The sequence below is a fragment of the Chenopodium quinoa genome, unplaced genomic scaffold (assembly GCF_001683475.1).
Source record: "Chenopodium quinoa cultivar QQ74 unplaced genomic scaffold, ASM168347v1, whole genome shotgun sequence".
Classification (NCBI taxonomy): domain Eukaryota; kingdom Viridiplantae; phylum Streptophyta; class Magnoliopsida; order Caryophyllales; family Amaranthaceae; genus Chenopodium; species Chenopodium quinoa.
The window spans coordinates 497280-523280 of record NW_018744369.1 but is presented as its reverse complement, the minus strand read 5'-3'; positions in this window follow the sequence as shown (position 1 = coordinate 523280).

Below are 26001 nucleotides of genomic sequence, written 5' to 3'. Positions count from 1 at the left end.
TTGTCCTAGACACTCAAGCAAACACTGAGGTCCTAGAAAGTGGTGATGATATTGTAGTGGAGGATGATACTGAGGATAGTGATGTGGTGTTGAGTGAGGATGATTATGAAGACCAGACAGATGATGATCTGTTTGCAGCATCTGTAGATCAGGGAATTACTGAAATTATGATTCAAAGTTTGGGTGGGTCTAGAGAGATATGTGTAGAGGATGTTGGTGATGATCTAGAGGATCAGGAGGATGTTGAGGATGAGGAAGCAGGTGGTGTGTTTGATGAGGATGAGGTGCATGACAATGATAGAGAGGATGTAACCACAATTTGATCAGATGATGAAGCACCTGATTATCCAATATTCAACCCAGCAGTGGTCTTCAAGCAAAAGATTACACTCAAGTTTGGTCTAAAATTCCCATCCAGGCAAGTGTTTAGGAAAGCTTTGAGGAATCATGCCATAGAGAATGGGTATGATTACTATTTCTTGTATAACACCAAGCTGAGAGTATTTGCATATTTTGCCAAGAGGTGTGCTTGTCTTTGGGAGAAAGGTAGAAGACTGTATGTTTGTAAGTGCAATGCAAAGAGGAAGTGTAGATGGAAGGTACACTGTAGGAAGGTAAAGGGAGAGGAAACCTTTCAAATCAAGAGTTATAGGAGTGAGCATGTATGTGGGCATTAACATCACAACATAAAGGTTACCTTTCTATACTTGCCAAAAAGGTATCTATCTGATTTTAGAGATGACCCTTGCATGAAAATGAGTGTTTTCCTAAGCATGGCAACTAGAGAGGTTCAAGCTGAAATAATTTATCACAACGCTTATTATGAATAACAAATTGCTTTGAAAATGTTGTTTGGTGATGCTGCTAATGAGTACAACAAGGTATGGGATTATGCTGCTGCCATTGTGAAATACAACAAAGGAAGCACAGCAAAAGTTAAGGTAGTAGGCATTGAGATCCCACCCCCTCTGTTCCAAAGGATGTACATTTGTTTGCAAGCTTGTAAACAAGGATTTATGGATTGTTGTAGACCTATCCTTGATGTTGATGGAGCTCATTTAAAGGGGTCATTTACTGGTATATTATTAACAGTTGTTGGCAAGGATGTGAATAACAACATCTTCCCTGTTGCCTAGGCTGTTGTTGAGACAAAAAGTGATGAAACTTAGAAATGGTCCCTTGAACTGTTAGTGGAAGATATAGCTTCAGTTGCTTCATCAGTGACATGGGTTCATGAGAAAGAAGATGTGACCTACATGTCAGATAGACAAAAGGTAAGAATTTGTGTACCTTGTTTCTTTTGTTTTTTTTTAGAAAGAATAAGGTAGCTTACATTATTTTGTTGCCAACATTGCAGGGTCTTCTGGATGCATTTCAGAGTGTTATTCCCAATGCAGACATTAGGTTTTGTTGTAAACACATTTGGTCTAATTTTAAAACCAAATTCCCTAGTGAAATCTATAGAGAACATTTTTGGAAAGTTGCTAGATCCTCAACTAAGGTAAGATCATGTTTACCAATTTCATTGCTTCAATTTATACATGCCATAGAATTAGAGTATGTGGTCAGTTTATGCTCATTTCTTTGATTTATACATGCCATGTAATCATAGTATGTGGATATGGTCTGCTAGTATGTGCTTTGCAGTAACATCACTTGGTTTATGGATGACTTATAATTTGAGTTTATGAATTATTTTTCAGCATCACTTTGAATAGAACATGGCAGCAATAAAAGCTCTAAGTGTAGATGCATTTAAGTACTTAGATGCAATACCCCTAGTAACTGGTCAAGACATGCCTTTACTACAAGATCTAAGTCTGGTATGATCTTAAACAACTGGTGTGAGAGCTTTAATAATGTTCTAAAAGAAGCAAGAACTAAACCCATCATCTCCCTTATGGAATGGATAAGGAGATATGTGATGAAAAGATGTTGTGCAAAAAGGGAGGGGTTGAAAAATTTTGAAGGAGTTATTATGGCATCTGTTTATAAAATGATTGAGAGAGGTATGCAACAAGTATCAAGCATGAGGGTTAACCAAGCTGATTTACATGAGTTTGAGGTTGATGATGAATTTGACACATATGTGGTAAATTTTCAAACAAAAGAGTGTGGTTGTTACAGGTGAAGTCTCTTAGGTATTCCATGTTACCATGCTCTAGCATGTATTGTCAAAAGGAGACTGCAGTATGAGGAGTTTGTGCATCCTACTTATCATGTAAGCACATATGCTGCAACTTATGCCCCTCAATTTAGAGCCATGCATGGTTACAAACAATGGGATCCACAACCATTACCAAAACCCCATCCCTCCACCTTATAGAATGATGTCTGGTAGGCCTAACAAGAAAAAGAGGGTGAAAGAGGCAGGGGAAGATAAGGAGAGACATTTGGTGTAGAGATCCAAAAAGCAAAATAAGTGCTCTAACTGTGGTGGTCTGGGCCACTACAAGTCTAAATGTAAAAATGTGAGTCTACCGCCTGAAGTCAAGAGTAAGGGAGGAAGACCAAAAACAACTGCATCAGCTCAACTAGCACCATCACCAGTTCAACTGAATCTCCTTTAGCAATACAAGGTCAACCAGCACGAACTCCAGCAGCAACACCAGCATCAACCACAACAGCAATCAGGCCATTAACAAGGTCAAGATCAGCAACAACCACATCTGCAACTTTGTCAGGCCCTTCATCAGCAACAAATACTGGTTCAGCTAAGACTAGAAAAAGAAAAGCAACAGCAACAACAGCTGCATCACGGGTTTTAACCTCTGCTGCTGTTTCAGCCAAGGCAACAAGGGCAAGGCATGTGGCCTCTGCATCAAAAGCAAAAAAAAACCACAGAGCTTGTGCAATCTTCACAGTCTTCAATAAATGCCTAACTCATTTTGGTGGTATTTTGTATGAACTGTGCAGAGATAAGGGTTTATGTATTTTGAACATTTAGTGGCTTTATAAGTATCAACTCTTCTGTATGGTCAATGACATAATGTTTTATGCCATCACTTTTGCTAAATTGCTTCATTATTGTTACTTATATTTGCATAAAGTCAGTAATTTTAGCAACAAAAACATCATTTCATTTCATTTCATTGCATAGGTCATAATCAGTATAAATTAGGCCAATGAAATGGCTTTAGCTACATTACAATGCATTTAATGCGTAAACACACCCTAACCAATAAACTTAACAACTAGTACACTAACTACAACAGAAACAATAACATATGCAACAACAAGTACACCAATTTGCTCCTTCTCCAATGCTTGTTGCCTTGCTGCCACCTCATTTTGCTTCCTCTCCATGTTATCAAGTTCTTTGGACAACCTTCTCTTCATATTGTCAGTGCAGTCCAATTTGGCTAGCACCAACTTCAAATCAGTTGCAAGTCTATGTTTCTCAGCAACAACTGTATTAGTGACATCCCTCTACCAGTCCAAAATGTCTTCATCTACCTAATTAAAGTAGTTACACCCTCTATGTCTTGTCTCAAAGTTGTAGAATTTACAAGCTTTGAACTTTCTCCCAGGATTCTCTTGCGTCCAGGAGGTCCTTATTACAACAGGAATCCCACAATAATACTTGTGACCCCTCGAAACAACTTCTAATTCCATACTACAAACATTGTAGGGCAAAAATTAGTCCAATACAAGAAACCTCAAATTCAGATTCAAACCCTAATTCCTGATTTGGGGATAATAAAAAATAATCAACTACACAAAATTTCAATAAATAAATAAACATACCTTAATCGAAAACAGATTAATTGCACCAATTCACGCGAAAAATTGTATTTCCTTCGTCAATGGTGAGTAATTGGGGATTTAATGGAGAAGAAGGGAAGAGGGAGAAAGTTTAATTGGTGAGAGAGGTAAGTTGGAGGGAAAAAAAAAGGGAAAAAATAAAAGGAAGGTGTGACCGGAACATGTGCAACTCACGTGCTGGTCAACACCTGAAAACCAGGTCAAAGGTCTAAAACCGGACTAAGGTGTGAGATCACAAAAAAAAAAGCGGTTTTAGGTGTTCTTTTATAAAAAAAAAATTATAAGGTATTTTTTTTTACAAAAACGTTGTTATAAAAGATGGTTTTTTGCAATTTTTCCTTTATAATATTAACCACAAAGATAATGACAAACACTTTTAACTTCAATTAGAAAACCACACATATAGCTGATTCAGTAATAATATTTATATTCTAAAAAAATTTATCATTAGTAATATATATATATATATATATATATATATATATATATATATATATATATATATATATATATATATATATATATATATATATATATATATATATATATACGGGGAGGTTCCGCTAAAAACAGAGCTTATGGTGAAAACTAAAAACAAGCAATCTTAGTCATTCATTACTAGCACAAAAGATCAGACGGTTCTAAAGCCCTAAGATCATTCCAACCTTACATATAATCAATTCAACCGTTTTAAAGGTCTTTTTGTTTTTTTTTTTTTTTGACAAACACAACGTTTTAAAGGTCACTACATGCTAAAATAAGGTAACTTTATCTAATTGACGATATTTACATAGAGTCACTATATATAAAAATAACATAACTATATACAAAAATAGGGTAGCTATATCAATTTTTACAATATTTACATTAAGGTCACTATATACAAAAATAGGGTAACTATTTCAATTTTGACCATATTTACATAGAGGTCACTATATGCAAAAATAGGGTAACTATAACAATTTTTACAACATTTACATTAAGGTCACTATATACAAAATTAAAGTAACTATATCGACTGAGTTTTTGACACCATTTACATAAAGGTCACTATATACAAAAATAAAGGTCACTATATATAAAAATAAGGTGACTGAAACAAAATTTACAACATTTCCATAATTCTAAGGTCATTATATTGAAAATAGGTAACTATATATTAACTTCGGGTAATTATATCAATTTGACACCATTTACCCAGAGGTCAATAAATATAAAAATAAGTATTAAAAAAGTCTATGTAGGATTCGAACCTACATCCCGTGATTACACGGTGCTCGACCAATTGAGCTAATAGGCTTTCAACATGCCAAAACAGCCAATAAAAGCATACCAACATCATACAGACTGAAGCAAAACAAGCTTGACAAGATCAACGTTTCAAGAACAGAAGCAGAGGCAAATATAAGCATACCAAGATATCATGATACGAGCAAGCCACCTGTATATGAGGAATCCCAACTAAATGTAGATATTGAACAGGCAGGCACCAAAAATCATACAATCAGAGATAAATCTTCACAAAGGCTGAAGAAGGTTACTACACTAACTCCAGCTGACAAGGTAAGATCAGGCATGATAGAGCTCGCAATAACGCAAACTAGCATACTCGAATTCTAGGAATAAATTTCTAAAGACACGCTTCTACCATTTAACATATATAAGCCTATGAGGCTATGATTCACAAAACAATACATGTCTAGCTCGGTATCAGAGTGCACTTAGATTCTGGTACCATTACCTCAAAAGAAAGTCTATAGTAGGATAACAATACAATTGACCACTTGGTACTAACATTTAACTCTCTGACTCTCTGAGTGGAATAATAACAATAACTCAAATGTCTAGACTGTCATGGATGAACTGCACTACTGTTCGAATAAAATCTTAAATGAAAATGTACAAATCTGCTGCAGAATTAAACAAAATATCGTTCACAATCACAAGCAGAACTTAACCAATCACATTCTTTCTTATACACAACATATAACAACCCATTAATAGGCAAAATCACATATCTAGACATCACAGCACACAGGAGTGAAATCAACACGCTCACAATCACAAGCAGAACTTTCACCCAATCACACACCTATACACAAACGAGCAGCTTACAGTCCATTCACAAAAGAGCAGCTTACTGTCCAATTATAGGTTGTATATATAAACAATTTCTACGGCAATACAAAAGCAAGGAAATCACATTTATGACAATTAGACTAAATACATCAATAAAATGCAGCAACATTAGAAAAATATCATCAAAATAATCAAATAAAACATCAAGTTCAGAAAATTTGATGATGAAATTGAAAATCGAACACAAAGTGATAAACTAAGCCCAAAAAATCGAGTGCCTATGATGAATAAAAACAAAACCAATCAAAGAGTGGGAAAAGACAACAACTTGAAAATTTATACTAGGTATTTCATCGAACAGGTGGTGTGAACTATCAAAATATTGAATGAGCAGAGCACAAAACCTCCATTGAAACTCAAATATCCAAAAAAAATGTGAAAAATAACTCAAATCTATCATCAAACTCAATAAATTTAGGAAGAGGGAACAATTTCGATCAGATTAAAATATTCTGGTCGTCGCATGCACAAATACACATTATTAACACATCGTAAATTGGACAATCAAGTTAAAGAAATAAACAATAATACAGATTAAATATTTCTACTGGGCATTTCGTCGAACAGGTTGTGGACACTATAAAAAATAATGCATGAACACTAAACTTCCATTGAAGCTAAATCTGCAACAAGATAACAACTCAAACCAAAAAATGTGTACAAAATCGATTTCATACCATCATAGTCTTACAGAAAGATAACAACATAACAACAAAGTAAACAATTTGTATGGTTAATCAACAATCATAAGCTTACCACCACTCATTTTCTTCGTTCTTCTCTATCTCTTCCTTTACAATCACATGCATCTACTCTTACATCTTTCGCAACCTATAATATACAAGCACAAAATCAAATCAGCACAAAAAAAAAAATCAATTCACACGCTCAAAGTTTTAGAATCGGATGGGAAAAATTGAGATTCTGAGAGAGGTTGAGTAATTACATAAAAGCCTAATCTACTAAAATCAAGAAAAATTACACAAAATGCAGCTCAAAACTACTCCTATGAAGCTAAATTTGAAATCGAAAGTAAAAACATTGAAATCGAAAAATCAGTTTGATTTTCTGTAGGAAAAGTACAAGACACAAAATTAAACATAAATTTAAAAACCTAGAAATAACATCATAGCTCACATAATAGATTGTTAATTGAGAAATTGAACAAAATCGAATAGGAAATCGCAAAATCAAACAAAATCGAACAAAATTTATATTCTATTCAAGAATAGAATTGAAACAGCGAATTTTGATTTTAAAATTGATAGAGTAAGAAGATGAAGATGAAGATGATATCAAACCAGAGGAAGATCGGAGATTTCTGGATTCGGAGAGTTCAAGATCTTCAAGAAATTGGGGGAAAAAATGTCGAGAAATTAGGAGAGAGGAGAGAGAAGGAGGAGAGATAAATCTGACGGCTTATAACGCGAGTTTCATCTAATCCATCCGATACAAATCTGACGGTCATAATCATCCGTTTTCAGTTTTCACACTAAGATTTGTTTTCACATGATCCACACTATATATATATATATATATATATATATATAGAAAAGAAAGATAATTCTAAATAAAGGCAAGAATATAAAAGTCATGAATTGCTTCTTTTTTTTATAGCAAATTAAAATTCATGTTTTTTTCCTAAAACAATTAAAATTCAAGAATTTAACAAAGTAACGAACACCAAAAAATGCAAGAACAAAAAATGAAGTAATAAAAATCGAGCAAATACATACCTTATATGTTCTCAACGACTAATGATATTTCATCACCAGTTTTTATTTCGGCCATATATCGGTAATGATCCGCTTTCCTACATCACATAGCTCTCCATTAATTAAACAAACCAACTCTTAACTTACAGAAATAGTGAATATATATATATTATAAATAATAATAATACCTAACAAATTACGGAGTAATTGTTGAAAGACTTAATTAAGTTCAATAATATGCAAATTTCTTTAAAATTATGCTCACCTTTTTTATGAAAAGACGGAGGATTCAGTGCTAGATGCAAAAGGAAGTAGGTGATCATCAATTAGAGTTATAACGTCGTAGCAAATGTTAGCAAGGTCCGACTCGACTATGTTACGATAATCTTGAATACACTTTATGTACGTCTCATCTTTGTATATTGTATTCTCCTTTTTCTCAGTTATTGAGAGAAGTTTCCATGATTCTCTCTTTGGCTTGGACACTTTCTTGTATTCTGTTGAAAGGAGATTACGCTCTTCGGCTGTTAAATCGATGATAAATTTCGCAATTTCTTCATTGCATCGATCATATCTGCAAAATTTAAGATATGAGTCATTAGTTATATTCTAATAGTTTCATGCTTAAATGCACAACTTATGTAGTAGAGTGTAGACACCCATTTGTGTCTCCCCAAAACCAAAATCAGTGATGAGTACATTTCGCGTCGAATCATAATCGAATGAAGTGAAAGTGTGGAAAGTCTAGTGTTGCGGATACTTTTAATTTCTTTTCTTTTCTCTCTGTTTTTTGAAAACTTATTTTAAGAAAACAGCCAATCCAGTTTGGTTGGTCCATGATATGGGTCCAATAGTAGTGTAGTTGAATGGGGCTTGACAAGAGCTTTCCAACGATATATTATAAGCCCAATTCCGATGAATATTGAGGAAGTTATGGCCAATTTACTAAAGTGGGCCCGGTTTGAGCCTTATGTGCGGCCCAATGATCTAGGGGAGGGCCTAATATGATTTATCATTCCTAATGCAATTAGGAATGGTTTTAGTTTTCTAGATTCTTTTAGAAGATTCTTTTCATTCCTAATTCGATTAGCATTGATAAATTGACTTTTGTTGACTTTTTAGAGTTTTAATTAAAATCAACGAGCATTTTTGAGGAAAGATACGATTTTATCCTCCTGTACGACAAAATTTATCTGATTTGAGAAAACGCGTCAAAAACAGAATTGGCGCCTAACGCCAGGGCGCCTGGCGCTAACGTTGGCGCCTAGCGCCAATGGCCAATCCCTGGCGCCAATCTCGTTTTGCGTGCGCCAGACTCTGTTTTGATATTTTATCTTTTTGGTTGATTTTCTTTATAAATAATGTATTAAAAACTCCATTTTCGATAACCATATTTCATCAATTATTATTGTAAAACCAATTCTCATCAACATTCATCTATATTCACCTACAATCAGTTTTCAATTTTCTCCTTCTCTTTAATCATTCACCATCTCTCTTTTTCTAAACTCGCTTTTTACATACAAAATTCCGCATTCATTAGACTTAGACACACCTAGCCATATTCGAAGTTGCCTTCGCCCTAGACGTGAAAGGTTTAATTTCTGAGGGTTTGGTCCCAAATCTCTCTTTCAATTATTTAATTTATTTGTTTGTTTATTATTTTCCTTGAAGTTACTAACGTGTGTATTTTGTTATTAGAAATAGGTACGAGGCATCAAAGTAAGTACTTTAATGGTTTTAATTGATATTATGATGTAGACATCATGTTTAAATTGTTATTATGATATTCCTAGTATCATGTCTAGGGTATTTTTAATATTAAATATGATTGCTATGATGCCTTTTACTTTCTTCCTAAGACTTATGATTGTTAGTATCATGTTAGGGTTAAAGATTTGATTTTTATTGCTTAGTGACATGCTAGGGTTTGTTATTAATCTTGTTAGTATCATGCCTAGGATCTTGCTATTTTTATGCTTTAATATGATTTATGATTATTGTTATAATTGTTTTGATTATGATTATAATTTTATAATTGTTATAATTATTATTATTATCATGACTATTTATTATGTTGCTTGATACATTATATTTTATTTATTGTTATTGCTTGATCACGCCTTTTATGCATGTTTAAAGAGAATTTTACTTGTAATCACGCTTAATAAGATAATTAAAAAATCTTGTTTAGGGTTAATGTGGTTATAATTTCAAGTGATCGCCAATAATAGTTTATTTGTGCATTAATATTCAACCAACATAGATTAAACAGGTTCAGGGTTAATCCTATTGATTGCATGTTAATCAGAAAGCGCACATGAATACGATCTGAATAAAGTAGAGGTCTATTATTAGGGCAGGTTCAATCTCTTTTAGGTTGGATTTGTATCATCATCCCCGAACCCTTATTTGGTTCTAGACCTTATGGAGTTGACGATCTCCTGGATCGTTAAGGGGTGTAACCTTCACCCTGTGAACGGTTTACAAGTTCCTAAAACTTGTTGGCGACTCTTTTGCCCTATCTTCTTCCCTTTTGGACGCCACCGTACTTTAGTGTATGATCACAGTGGGTTCAAGTTAGGGGTTTAATTCTTGAAATATTCCCTACATAGAGTATATCATATATTTCCTAAAATAACAATAAAGCTAAGTGTATTATAAAGTTATACTTCCTCTGTTCTTTTTTACTTGACCCGCTTTGACTTTTACACTATTCACCACCCTTCCTTTGACCGTGTTTTGTGAATAATATGTAAGGAAAAACATATTCATGTTAGATAATTTAGAATTTGTCTCAATAAGTACTATCATAATACTACCTCCGTTAACGGTTATTTGCAACATTTGCCATAAACGGAAGCTACCAATTATTTGCAACAAATGTTTTTTTCCTCTTTTAGTAAGTTTTGTTGTGTAAAATGACCAATATGCCCTTACTTAACCAACTTACTCCCTTAATTATTTCACTAACCATATAATATTATAAATTTATAACCCTAACTTAATCATCTAATCTTACAAAAAAAATAAATATCATATCTCAACATTCATCTTATTCATCAAATTTCTCTCTCCTCCTTCATCATCAAATTCTCACTCCTCCTTCATCTTCCCATCTTCTGTCCAGATCTGGAGGTGGTCTCCCGTGGGTTTCGTTGGTGTGGTGGTAGTGGGCGGCACGAGCTTCGTGGAAGGTTGTGTCGTGGGTGTGGTGGTTTTGTGGGTTTCGTGGAAGGTGGTTTCGTGGATGTGGTGGTTTTGTGAGTTTCGTGGTGTTGGGTTTCGATCGGGTAGTGGGTTCTGGGGGAGGCGTGGTGGTTGATTTTCGTGGGTGGGAGGCAGCGTTGATTTTCGAGGGTGGGAGGCAGCGTGGTGTTGGGTTTCGATCGGGTAGTGTTTGTTGGCGCATTTTGGTGGTTTTTAGTGGGTTTTGGTGGTGGTTGTCGGTGGGTTCGTAGGTGTTAGTGGTTTTCGGTGGGTTTTGAGTTGTCGGTGGGTGGGTGGGTTCGGTGGTGGTGGTGGATCTTGGTGGGTTCGGTGGTGGTGGTGGTTTTCGGTGCTGGGTTTGGTGGTTCTGATTATTTGTGGTTTATTTTTAATTTTTTTAATTTTTTTAATTTTTTATTTTTTTAGGAAAGAGTGGTTTATTTTTAACTGGATTAGTGCTTAAGTACATGCCCTTATATTTCAATATTCTTGTTTTAAAACTTTTGCCTAGGAGTCCGCGCATGTCCCTTTCGTTGCAAATAACTGTTAACGGAGGTAGTATATAACTTTTGAATTTTTTTAATTATGGAGAATTAAAGTTATTGACCGTTAAACTTTTGCATTAGCAAGCGTGATAAAAGAAATAGGTCAAGTAAAAAAAATAGAGGAAGTACTTGAGATGTATTTTTCACAAGATTTCACGTGATAATACTAATTTTCTTAACATACACTTTATTTAAAGTCACGAAAAGGTCAAAGATTACGTAAGGAGTTATTTTAAATTTTAAATTTTTTACTTTTAGACACCGAAGAAGTGTAATATTGTAAAACGTTGTGTTTTTTAAAAGAACGTAGAAGTAAATAAGGAAGTCAAATCCAATTATAATTGAAGCGCTTGTGAGTCAACTCATACGTGAAATAAAGAAAGTGATGAGGAAGAAAATACCATCATAGCGTTCGGCTTGGGCGGCAAACTTAGCGAGGTAGATGAGGTCGTAAGGTTCGCTTGAATAAGCCATGAGAGGAGAGAAAAAAAGATCAAATGAGGGTACTCGTGAAAGTTTTGAGAGGGGTTTGGATATATTGAGGTAAAGTGTGTGTATGAGGAAGAATTAAAAAGTGAAAGAGAAGGCATGATAATTTTGTTATATATAGGTTTGTTTTTCCTAAAAACAAATCTTAAATATTTTATTTATCTTAGGAAAGTATATCTTATGTCTAGAAGAGTTAGAAGTTGTGTTACTAGTAGGATATGTACTGTTTTTTAAATTAATCCTAAATATTCTATGAGTATTATTTTTACTTGTAGGATATAAAGTGCTATCGATGGCTAGTAGGGCTACTTTAGCTCAAGCTTCACTCTTATCGATTCCGGGGTATACTATGTAGTCAGCTCGGGTTCCGAAAGGCATATGTGATGCTATTGATATGAAGACTAGGGATTTTATTTGGGGTAGCACCAAAGAACAGAAAAAGACTCATCTTGTGGCTTGGGATACAATGACGAAACCAAATAGCGAAGGTGGATTGGGGTTTCGTTCTATGTGTCAATCGAATGCGGCTTTCCTTTCGAAGTTGGGCTGGAGAGTGTTGGTGGAGAAAGACTCCCTATGGTCGACGGTTCTTAGACACAAATATTGTGGTGGGAGATGCGATGTTGACATGTTTAAATACAAAGCTGACTCCTCGAATGCATGGAAGGGAATGATAGAGGAATAATTGCGTCGTTAGACAACTACACCTAAATCAAATATAATTTATAACACTCGACTTATCCTAATACAAGTATATGGCAAGAAGAGGGGTCGAACCACAGGGAGAAGCGCATAAACACCGCATTCATCACTAGACTTTAAGCTATCTCGGGACAAAGGATAGGAATGACTAAGAGATTAAACTAAAGATAAAACGAGTTAAAATCAATATAACTAAACAACAAGGGAGACGGGTAGATGTAGATGCTGATTGATCATGCAATAACATAAAAGCAAATCAATAGTGAACTAAACATGCATGAATATCGATATAAGGTTCAATCTAACCGCCTTCCGGGGTTAATCGGTTTCTCCTAACATAGCCTCTATGTTTCCACACTAGAACCATATATTGGGAGGTACAATCAAAGAACAATCGATAGTAATGAACCTTAACTAAGTCAACTTCCATTCCTTATTAGCAAAGATTCACCTTTAATCAACTAACAATGTGCACTTGCAAGAAGATCAAAGAATATCAAGCATGCAAAGATTTTATTCACAATTAACTTAATCCCAATATTATAAGCATGAACAATTAGCAACTACACCATCCCCACACCCTTGGCTAAGTGACTACTCACAAATCATTTTGAAAACAATATCAATCACCAAATCAATAAGCATCAACATAATTAATAAGCAAAGAAGGAAAATCAAAGTAAACAAGCAAAATTAAATGCAAAAGTAAAGAGGAAGAGTAAGCTATTTCTCATTAATTGAAGTTGAAGATCTACAAAAGATTAAACATGCTTCTTCTTCAAAATCCAAGATCATCAATGAAGAAATCCACACTTTCTCTCTCTACCAAATGAAGACTAATAGTGTTTCTCTCTCTAGATTAAGCTAAAAGTGCAGAAAATTAAAACTAAGCTCATCTAATTACATTAAAACGTTCTAAAATGGGACTTATATAGTCCGTACAGAGCCAGCTGAAATAGAGGAGTGGTCCGACCGAACACTGGGAAGGTTCGGCTGGACTACAGGGTAGGTTCGGCCGAACCATGGGTAGGTTCGGTCAAACCTCCCTGATCCTAGTCTGGTCGAACTTCTGAGGTTCGACCACTCCTGCAAAATTGCCAAATTGCTTCTTGACTCTGCCTCGACGTTCGGCCGGACCACTGAGCAGGTACGGCCACACCCTGGTTCGGCCACACCTTCAGAAGGTTCGGCCGAACCTCTTCTGAATCTTGCTTCCTTCAGCTATCCTTGAGCTTAGCTTCCTCCTCTTGAAAACCCCGATGGTTCCTACAAAGCATAAGCATGGAAATCAAAGTAAAGAGTAGGAAAAAGGGGCAAAATCTAGGAAATAAGATGCATAAAGGGAAAGGGAACTAAGTGCAAAGAAAAGGATGCAAACAAGCCGCAAATGTTGGAAAATGACCATCAAATTGAACCTTAATCGTGGCATTAATCCATGATCCACCTACTGACAGTCTTGGTTTTAAGGTGTGCGACATGTGGGATAATCAAAGGGGATGGAAGTTCGAATTATTTGCTGATTACCTTCCTGGAGAAATATTTAAGATCATCCAATCTTTCGAGCTTGTGGAGGATGAAGAAGCGGTTGATACTATCTTCTGGAATGGATCACCATCTAGTGGCTTTACTCTAAAGTCTGCAATGGAGATTATAAGGGGTACCGATAATGATGTTCGAGATGACACCCCTTGGCAGCTTATCTAGAAATTAAAATTTCCACAACAATTGCACTTCTTCTTTTGGCTTGTCTATAAAGGGAGGCTGATGACAAATGCTACTAGATTCCGTAGACACATGACCACAGACCCTCGATGCTTGGTGTGTGGATACATTGAGGAAAATGCTGATCATATTTTGAGAGGTTGTCCTTCAGCGAAGGCAGTGTGGCGTAAGCTTGAGGTGAATGTTGATAGTCTAGAGTTTAATATTCCTTTTAAGGATCAAGTGGGTTATGAAGAACTTGAGAGTTCGAGGTTCTTATGATAAAGAGGATTGGAATTTAATTTTTACTGTGACATGTTGGTGGTTATGGCGTTGGAGAAATGCTCGAAGCTTCGATAGGGAGGTTGATATTCCCATTGACAAAGCTTGTTTCATTATGGCTCGTGTAAGGGATATTCAAAGGGCGTATGATTGAGCTGCTAATGCGAAACGAGGCAAGCATAAGAGGGAGGAAATTTTCATGACTTGGGAGGCTCCACCAGTGAGTTGGGTATGCTTACAAACTGATGGAGCGTCTAAAAGTAATCCTGGCGCGGCTGGAGCTGGTGGGGTTGTTCGAGACCACCTAGGAGTAGTAAGCGAGATTTTTGCTCTTAATTGTGGGACTTGCACTTGCAGTAAAGCCGAACTTCTAGCTGTGATGCATGGATTGGCTATTACTTGGAATGGGGGCCATCGTCAAGTCCAAATCAAGGTGGATTCGAAAGTGTTTGTCCGTATGTTAGTAGATCCAATTCCTATTAACTCTCCGTTTATTCATATAATCCGAAAGTGTAAGGCCTTGTTAGATAGACAGGGTTGAAAAGTCACTATCGGGCACTGCTACATAGAAGCCAATAGGGTAGCGGACTGGCTAGCAAACTTTGGCGTCTCCATGGAGCTTGGTCATTTTCGAGGCTATCACGGAGGATCTTCGTGCTGTTTTATTTGAGAACCTAAGAGGAGTGCCCTTTCCTAGGAAAGTGCCTATGGCTGATTAGGATAAATTTTGTTCTGTTTTTTGTTTTGATGTTCTTCTTTTGCAAATATATATACATATATATATATATATACATATATATATATATATATATATATACATATATATATATATAGAGTTTAAATGTAATATACAATTTCAGTTTTTTCATTTGAAATTAGTTACAGTATGTATACTCATAGTACTTTTAAGAGGTGTAAGCGGAATTATTTAACCATTTTTATTATAAAACTATTACCATTATTTATAGGCCAGGTATTCATTGCCACCATTTGTTGACAAACTTTCATATTCGATATGGTCAGTCACATCTCACATATATATTTTTTTAAGGAATGATCAATATTACTTGGTCAAGGGTTACTTGGTTAATCGGGGGTTACTCGGTCGGTCAAGGGTTAATCGGTTGGTTAGAAGTTACTCAGTCGATCAGGGGTTATTTGGTCAAGGGTTACCTAGACAGGGGTTACTCATGTGTTAATTGGCCACACGGTGTGACCTACACACACAAAAGTTGCTATTCTACTTGTTGGAAAAACAAAAAAATTCAATTTTTCGCAAATTTGATACTCCTTCTGTTTCGATTATAATAATCGAAACACTTTCTTTTCACATCTATTTTTTGTAACAATAGTAACACTTTCTTATTTGGTAAAGACCTCACAATTTTATATTAGTTCTCTTCTCATTAGCCTCATTTGCACAAAAATATAATTATTTCTCTCTTTCTAATAAATCTCACTTACACAACTTTTTAATTTTTTTGTTATCTCTTTATTCTAATAACTATTCTTTTATATTATAAAATTTCCTTGTCAAAAATAAAATAAAATAAAATTTTCCCAATTATCCTTACCTTTTTTTTTGAAATAAAATTAATTTATAAATAAGTCATAGTGCATGCAATACTAAGTGATGGATTATTTTAATACATTAAGTAAAATATCGTTGAATAATTTATATTTTTATGCAAATTATTACAAAAATATTAATTCGCGAATAGATGTATTAAAAGTTTTTTTGAAATATTAAATTATAAAATATTTTACGGAGCATATGTTTATTAATTGGTGAACCAAGAAATTAGAGAGAATACTATTTTTTCAGCAATTATAAAAACAGAACTTTTTCAGGGGAATTAATCTTACACATTTTAAGCGATCAAATCTTAGAAATGCTCTCTATATAAACAGTTTTAATTCCTAGAAAACAATTAGCCTCTTCATTAGCATAACTAAAAGTTAAAACCTTGATCATTTCCTTAGAACACCAAGAAACCCAAAAAAAAAAAATAGTGAAGAAAAAAGCAGAAAACAGAACAAAGCTATTATGAATAACCTTGTTGCTTTCATCAATGCAAAATTCTGCCTGAAAAATAAACCTTATTTCTGCTTTACGTGTGGCGGCGATTCATTGATGAGAGGTCATAAAAATATATACCATAAGAATCATAAATGTATTCGAGTATTGAAGCATACATATAAGGGCGGTTTGTGTTACAGAAAGATAGAAATGGAGGTTTTAGGGAAGGAGGTTTTTGATGATTCTGATATACAAGTTCATCGCAATAATAATTTTGATGTGTGTTCAATTGAACCAACAGATTATCGATGTAATCTAGCAGATTATAAGTATTGCAAAGTTTGTGGACTTGAGATCAAGAAACCTGCATTGTACTGTTCGGTAACCTGCAAAGTACTCTGGATGGCACAGGAGAAGGAGAAGGAGGAAAGTCTCAGGCTCGAGGCGAAGAACAAGAGGAAGGAGATAGAACTCGGTGGAGGTTCTGATCAATCAGTGATGAACAAGGCCAAGAAATATGCTGCAGGAGGCCAAGAAAGTGGCGCCGGAGGAGGAGGAGAAGGCCAAGAAAGTGGCGGCGGGTCAGAGGAGATAGAGAAGGCCAAGAATGAGGCGGTGGAGGAGAAAGGAGAAGGCAGTCGAGACTCGAGAAGACGACGTTCAGGAAGAGCTCCAAGAACCTGCACAATGAACTGATCAGCATGAAGATGTTAGTCTGTTAATAAGTCAGTTGAATTAGTTAGTCTGTTAGGAAGTCAGTTGAGTTAGTCTGTTAGGAAGTCAGTTGAGTTAGTTAGTCTGTTAGGAAGTCAGTTGAGTTAGTTAGTCTGTTAGGAAGTCAGTTGAATTAGTTATTCTGTTAGTAAGTCAGTTGAGTTAGTATGAATATTGAACGTTACAGTTGAATTAGTAAATTTGATCATCTTTGCTGTAAGTTTAGGCGTGTTAGTTGTTAGTTTTAGTATCATCTTTGATTAGGTTGATGAATAAATGTGGGTGGTATCTGCCAGTAATTGGACTGATTTAGTAGTTAAATAAATAGATGTATTTTCTTTTCTAGATTCAAATGTATGTCAATCAGAGACAATGCAATAATAATAGTATGTTTTTGTAGTAATCATCATCTTTTAGGATTTCATAAATTTCAATTTGTTTAACTTTCTTGAGAACTTTGTATATTTCATCCATCTTGCTTAATTAATTGTTAATTTGCGTTAAAGTTCCTTGAGCAATCTTGGTAATTTTTCCCAAAAGATCAATAAATTATCTTGTTATTTCATTGGAGAAAGTGATTTGATCATTTGATTTCATATTTCAATACCCATGTATAGTTTACGAGCTAAGGAACAATATGTATGTTCAAGAAACTACTACAAAATTAATATATAGTATTTTCTGTCTTTTTTTCTCTACTCTTAAGCCATTTTCGATGGACCTAAATAATGTATCCATTTTTTTTTTATCATTTATGAATAGCATTAAATTACGCTTGTATCCTGTCTTTATGAGGTAAACTTTCTAAAATACCCTCTATTTTGCCATTAAAAAAAATAAAATAAAATAAAAGTGCGCAAAATAAAGCTTTCCCATGTTCAAAATTTTGAGATTGCTCTTGTGTATATGTTGGACAATTTTACCTTTTAAAATGTTTTGTTTAGGGTAATTTTACCCTGCCACATGGCCCAATCAGAAGGTGACACGTGTCATCCCCAGATTGGTCTAAAATGGACCAATCCCTGCTCGACACGTGTCATTCCCGAAATCAAGGGAAAAGGCGGCCTTCAGGCCCAAATCCCGAGAATGCCGCCAAACGGCGCAACCCACCAATGATTAGGGTTCAGTAACCTAATCAGGGGCACAATTCCCAAAGACCCTATAAATAGGGAGATGTCCCTCATTTTGAGGGCACGTTTTGATCATTTATTACACATTTACTATTTGATAGAGGTATCCTGAGCTTGGAATCCGAGCAGATCCCTACCTAAATTTTCCGCACCTTTTTTCTCCCTTCAAGTTTCTAACTTGTGCGTCGGAGGCGGAGCACCACCCAACTGGTGTCTCCGTTTGTTTTGCAGGTACAGCTCACCCTGGATCAGTCTTCGTGTTGTAACTCTCCCGAGGGACAAAAACACCCAAAACATTTGGCGCCGTCTGTGGGGAGAGTATCTCGAAGATGGTTCAAGAGTCTGTACCACCCCCTAACCGTCTGGGTGAAGACCCAGAAGTTTTTACAAACCATGAGGAGGATGAGATCCTCAAGTTGAAGCTTTTACAGCCAAAGACGGCTCTCTCAGAACTAAACGCATCCGGCCCAGAGACACACTGGAGCGGGGTGCCTCCCAGGCAGGTCCGAGCAGACCCCCTGGGCAGCCAAAAGGGGCGACCCAAACGGCAGCTGGATCAGCCCCTGTCACCCGAGACGAACTCATGAGGTTCATGACGAGTTTCAAGGGTGAAATTACTGAGCTGATCACCAAAAGCAGGGCTGGCCCAAGTAAAGGTCAGTCGGCGAAGAAGACTCCTCCAGGGAAGGGGAAGTCAGTCAGAAACCGGCAACCCACCCCCCATCCAAAGGAGAAGGCAGCCGGGACCATTGATTGATAAAAAATTCTCCTTCCTAGGGGGAACACCAATAACACTCGCCGGCCTCAGCAGCCGGTGAGAAGTAAAAAATCAACTCTTGATGCCCGGGAGATTATTAACCGGAAGAGAAACCAATCGCTGTCTGAGTCGGCTTCAACGTCGAACTTTCCAGACAGCTTCAACAACATCTCTGCATGGAGTACACCCTCCTTGCATGAGAGCCAGACAAGCGGTAATACCGTCCATTCTGGCCCTCATATGATTGGAGTCGTCCCGTACGTGCCTACTCAGGCTTACGGGCAGTATCCTCCTGACTTCATGCAGCCGGCTTTCTTTGGGGGTCAGGCGGCATATCCAAATGTCCAGCCATTGGACTGGCAGCTTCGCCTGCTGCGCCTGGGTGAACAACCTTCTGCGTTCACTCGGGAGATAACTGAGGCGGCTCAGCCGGCCAAGGTTAAGAATGTGTTGGTTGGTACCTATGATGGTACCACCAATCCGAAAGACCACCTCATGGCTTACACCAACCTCATGTATCTGCAGGGGTTGGATGATGCCACTTGGTGTCGATGCTTTCCGGCTACATTGAAGGGCATTGCCCAACAATGGTTTGGCAACCTGCCAGCTGGGTCCATAGACAACTTCAGGAAGCTTGCCTTCCTGTTTGCTTCCAACTTCTCAATGAACATCTCTGCTAAGAAAACAAGCCTTGATTTGACCACTGTTAAGCAGGGAGAGAGATAAGGGTTGGGCTCATATGTCAGGCGGTTCAACCTGATCAGAATTCAGATTCAGGGACTGTCTGATGAGGTAGCTTTTATAGACTTTTTTAAAGGTCTGAGAGATTGGTCGACCTTTAAGTTCGACCTAGTCAGAAAAGGGGCTTTCACCCTACAGGCGGCCCTGAGGGAGGCGGAAAGCTACATTCAAACTACCGACCTCTGCTCGCCTGGTAGCCAGTCTGACAAACAGAAAGACAGCCGGTTAGCTCAGCCGGCTAAAAACAAAGAAGAGAGCAAGAAAAGAAAAGAAGTCTGGGCGGTTACTGATTTTGACCAGCCGTTCCAGAAGAAGAAGAAAGAGTTTAAACCGTATGTCCCCAAGTACGAGTTTAACAAAGATTGCAACTCCATCCTCATGGAGGTAAAGGACCGGCTGTCCATTGAGAAGCCGAATCCTATGAAGAGTTCTGTCCAGTCACGGAACAAAAATAAATTTTGTCATTTCCATGAGGAGGTCGGCCATGACACCAACGACTGCTTCAGTCTTCAGCGTGCGTTGGACCGTCTGGCTGACAAAGGGCTGTTGAAATCCTACATTTCTAAGTCCCCAGCCGAGGCAAAAAAGAAAAACAAGGGTCAGTCCTCCAAGACTACCCCCCAGCCTGCTAGTAGCTCGGGTACCGATAAGGAGCCGGTCTACACTATAGCAGGCGGGTTCTCATGTGGTGGCCCTACCATCCGGGGCACCAAGAGCCATCTTCGAAAGATGGACAAAGATGATGATGAGCAGGCGTCTGCCAGCTCTTCCTTCCCCGATGTCTTGATCACTAAGAAGGATAGGGGCAGCGTCCGCCGTCCTCATGATGACCCGGTGGTCATTGAATGTAAGGTTGCCAACCAGTTAGTTAGACGGATCCTTATAGACACCGGCAGCTCATCAGACATCATCAGCCTCCGGTGCCTGCAAAAGCTGAAATACAATGTCAGCAACATGTATCCGGTCACCCACCTCTTGGTTGGTTTTGGGGGTGGGATGGTCTACCCAGCTGGAAGGATTGACTTACCCATCCGGCTGGGAGAGAAGGGCTAGGGACGACATATTGTCGTCAGATTCTTAGTCGTTGAGGAGTTGACCGCCTATAATATCATTCTTGGCAGGCCAACCCTCAACGTAGCCAAGGCAGTAATCATCCCGTCCCTCATGCTCATCAAGTATGAGAGGGATGACGGCTCTGTTGGTTCCTTGAATGGGGATCAGAAGACGGCCCGAGAGTGCTATCTCTCAGCCGTCCGAGATACCGTGGCCCCAGGCGGTCAGGAACCAATAGACCTTGACAACGTCAAGGATGCCGACCCAGCTCCTGCCCCATCAGCAGCCGGAAAGAAAAGAAAGGCTCCTCTGCTGGTGGAGGTGAAAAAAGAGAAAAAATAGCAATCACTGACCGGTGAACGGTCAGATGAGCTCCTTCCCCAACCGGCTGGCGAAAGCATTGATCTCGTTCTGGACGACAACCGTCCAGAACGCACTGTTAAGGTTGGGACGGTTGCTCATGCTACCTTGGGTGCAAGCTTGCACCTTCTGCTGAAAGAATTCAAAGACATTTTTGCCTTTGATGTGGAAGAGATGCCAGGCGTCAGCCCGGATCTTGCTGTCCACAAACTCGCCGTGGACCCCAAAAAGAAGCCCATCCGGCAAAAGAAAAGAAACCACGGCGAGGAAAGAAGTCAGACGGCAGCTGCCAAAGTCAAAAAGCTGCTAGACGCCAGGTTCATTCGGCCTTGTAATTTCCCCGACTGGGTGGCCAATGTGGTCCTTGTGAAGAAATCGAATGGGACCTGGTGCATGTGTGTTGATTACACAGACCTCAACAAGGCGTGTCCAAAGGACAGTTATCCGCTTCCAAAGATCGACAGTCTGGTCGATTCTACAGCCGGTCACGCCTTGATGAGCTTTATGGATGCCTACTCCGGCTTCCATCAGATACCCCTGTGGAAGAAAGATCAAGAGAAGACGGCCTTCGTCACTGATCAGGGGCTATTCTGTTATACTGTGATGCCGTTTGGCTTGAAAAATGCGCCTGCCACTTTCCAACGAATGATTAATACGGACTTCATTAATCAGATTGGGAGGAATGTGGAGGCGTACATTGATGACATGATAGTCAAATCCAAGCTACAAATGGATCACCTTGCTGATCTCCGAGAAACATTCACCACCCTTAGGCGGCATAAGGTTATGTTAACTCCTAAGAAATGCGCCTTTGGTGTTGAGTCTAGGAAGTTTCTCGGATTCCTGATTGATCAAAGGGGGATAGAGGCTAACCCCGAAAAGATACAGGCGGTGATTGACATGAAGTCACCCCGCTCTGTTAAGGAAGTTCAGAGACTCACCGGTTGTCTGGCCGCCCTGGGGAGGTTCCTCAGCCGGTCAGGTGACAAATGCCTCTACTTCTTCCAAGTAATCAGGAAGAAGACCAGATTTGAGTGGGGGGATGATGCTGAGGCGGCGTTCCAGAGGTTGAAAGAGCATTTACATTCTCTGCCTAGGTTGGTCAGTCCTTTGCCTAGGGAGACGTTGTACATGTATTTAGCCATCTCAGACCATGCCCTCAGTGTCGTTCTCCTTGGTGAGCGAGACGGTGTGCAGCTCCCGGTTTACTTCATTAGCCATGTTCTTAAAAATGTTGAACTCCGGTACCCATGGTTGAAAAAATTGGCCTTGCTTTGTATATGGCATTCAAAAAATTGAAGCCTTACTTTTTGGCACATCCTGTGGTGATTTACACGGACCAGCCACTCAAGCGGCCAATGTCTACCTTGGACTCATCCGGGAGAATGTTGAAATGGGCTATTGAAATGCAGAGCCTTGAAATCACTTACGAACCAAGAAAGGCAGTGAAAGGTCAGGCGTTTGCCGACTTCATTGTGGAAATGACTCGTCCGGTGGCTCCGGATAATCTTGATCAGGTTTGGAAAGTGTACGTAGACGGGAGCTCTACAAAGAACGGCTGTGGTGCAGGCGTAATTTATGAGTCTCCTGAAGGAGACAGATTTGAATATGCACTACGCTTCAAGTTTCAGGCCTCTAACAATGAGGCGGAATATGAAGCCCTACTAGCCGGCATACGCATGTGTAAGGCGGCAGGGGCCATGAAAATTGACGCCTACTCTGATTCTCAATTGGTTGTTAGCCAGTATGAGGGAAGTTATGAGGCTACCCATCCGGCTATGATTAAATATCTTCAGGCAGTCAAAGAAGAGACCAAGGCACTTGAGGAATTCCGGCTGAATCAGGTGCCTAGGTCGGAAAACAACCAGGCGGATGCATTGTCAAAGCTGGCATCTTCCGCCTGCCATGATACGCCTCAGTTTATCTTCTGGGAAGTTCTTGAAAAGAGAAGCATCTATGAGGATCCCGTTGGAATTCTGGACCGAAGCTCTACCTGGATGGATGGCATCCGGGCTTATCTCTCAGACGGCACACTTCCTGATTCGCCACAGGAAGCAGCCGTCCTGAAAAAGCGAGCTACAAGATTCGAGTTGAAAAATGGAGAACTCTTCAAGGCGGGGTTTCTGAAGCCTTTGTTGAAGTGTGTCACCCCAGAAAAGGGGAAAGAAGTTCTCGAAGACTTGCACTCGGGATTCTGCGCCTCTCACATAGGCGGAAGGTCCCTAGCCGTCAGAGCTAGACGACATTACTTTTGGACCACTCTTGAGGCAGACGCCAAGGAGTTGGTGAAGAAATGTGACAAGTGCCAAAAATTTGGCAAACTCATTCACCGTCCGGCTACTGATCTGACGGCCATCCACAGCCCAATCCCGTTTGCAAAATGGGGCATGGAAATTCTAGGTCCTTACACGCCTGCTCCAGGCGGAAAGCGCTATATCTTAGTGGCTGTGGATTACTTCACCAAGTGGGTTGAGGCTGAGGCGGTTAAAAACATCAAGACCTCAGACGTAATTTCCTTTATCTGGAAGAACATTATCACCCGGTACGGGGTACCCATGTCTATGGTTTTTGATAATGGTCCTTAGTTTGAGACGCCTCAACTAAAAACTTGGTTGGGAGATCAGGGGATCTCATGCTATTTCGCATCTGTTGGCCGGCCCCAAGCAAACGGCCAAGTTGAAGCTTTCAACAAACACATCTCAGACGACATTAAAAAGAAAATAGAAAGAGCTGGTGGCTTATGGGCAGAAGAATGAATCCATGTCCTGTGGGCCATCCGGACAACAGCGAAAGGGGCAACCGGTGAAACCCCATTTCTCATGGTTTACGGTGCTGAAGCCGTCTTGCCCATCAAACATTACGAGCCGACTCTCAGAGTCATGCTGTATGATGAAGAGGCAAACTAGGAAGCAATGCGTCTGGCATTGGATTCACTCCCAGAACGCAGGGTCAATGCCGCCTTGCGTCATGAGATTTACCGTCTGAGAATGACGAGAGCCTACAACAAAAAAGTACACAAGCGTCCCTTGAAAGTTGACGACTTAGTGTTACGAAAAATGGAGGCAACCGGTAGGGCCAATGAGCTGGGAAAGCTAACCCCAAATTGGGAAGGCCCCTACCGGATCTATGAAGAAGTAAGGGACGGCACCTACCGCTTGGAAACTCCAAACGGCAGGCGCCTGCCTAGAACTTGGAATGTAGACAATCTAAAAAAGTACTACTTATGAGAATGAAAACTTTTTGTAAACAGTGAGTCAGTTAATGAAGATTCAGACTTTGTTTGCAAAATTATCGTTTGATTATCCATCCGGGTAATATCCAGGCGGATTCCCTATTTACCTTACTAAGTTCGATATTTAGTGAAGGTTTCATTTGTTTGTCCGCCTGGGTAATACTCGGATCTCTTATTTATTTAAGTTTGATACTTTGTTTATTCAATTGCTTGACTATCCGCCTGGGTAATACTCAGACGGATTCTCCATTTATCTAACTAAGTTTGATACTTAGTATGATCAAATATTTGTCTGTCCGTCTGGATATTACCCAGACAGACTCGTATGCTTAAAAAACTAAGTTCGATACTTAGCGTAAATTCAACACTGATTAAGAAACTAAGCACAAAAACGTTTAGTGGCTACACAACCGGTCTCAAACAAGACCAGAGGCTAAAATGGCCGGATGGTTGCTATTTTTATAAAATCGCCTGTCCCAACATGGACAAAGGCGTCCGGCGACACCCCTCCGTGTGCAATCGTCGCAGAGAACATATTATCTCTCGGTTCTATGTATCCATGCAGACGACAAAAATTGAACGACCAAATTGGTCAACTCATAGCCGTCTGACTAAAATAACCTACGAAGAACGAATAAGTTCCTAAATACCAGATGCCCATAGGCATCAGTCGGTAACCGGCTGAAGTTCTCACTTAGGTTATTTATTCTAAAATTGCACCTCATCCTAATTGGGGCAAGAGTTCAATGGCTATGAAATTTCTACCAAGACGGGTATAAGCCGTCTGTGTAGTGACCGAAACGCCTGTTGGTGTACGGCTGTGCACTTGGTTTGGGGCAATCACTACTGTGATTGATTGACCTACAAACATATCATGCTCTTTGCAGCATCAGACGTTTTCAAGTCAATCAACCAGCTCCAATTGAAACCAATCACACAGCCGTCCAGGGGCAAGGACAGCCGGACTACTGATTAGTTAGGCAAGAAATCACCGCATCCTTTTGATAAGTTAGGCAAAAATTAAAATTTGCAAAAAACAAAAATTCAAATGCAAAATGATCAAAACCGACTTAGTCGGTGCAATTCATAAAAGTCCATCCAACCAAACGGTTGTAATGGACCAAATGTTAACCGGAACCCGTCCGGGAGAAAGAAATTGTTAATTAACCCGGCTCCATAGCCGGTAAAAACACAAATACTCGGCACGCAGGCCGGAAAAAGCAAGTTTTGGCATACAGCCGCTGAAAAAAAAGAATTAAAAAAAAGCAAAGACAGGCATACTGCCGCTGAGGGGTCACTTCTGGCCTGCAGACGGAGCCTCCTGGTTCTCCCCCTTCTCCTCATCATCTGAGGGAATTTGATGTGCTTCGTCGGGACCAGGAAGCTCAGGCGCAATTGGCTCATTGTTGCTGAGCAAGGCTTCAAAGGAGGCAGGCTCTGGCTCAC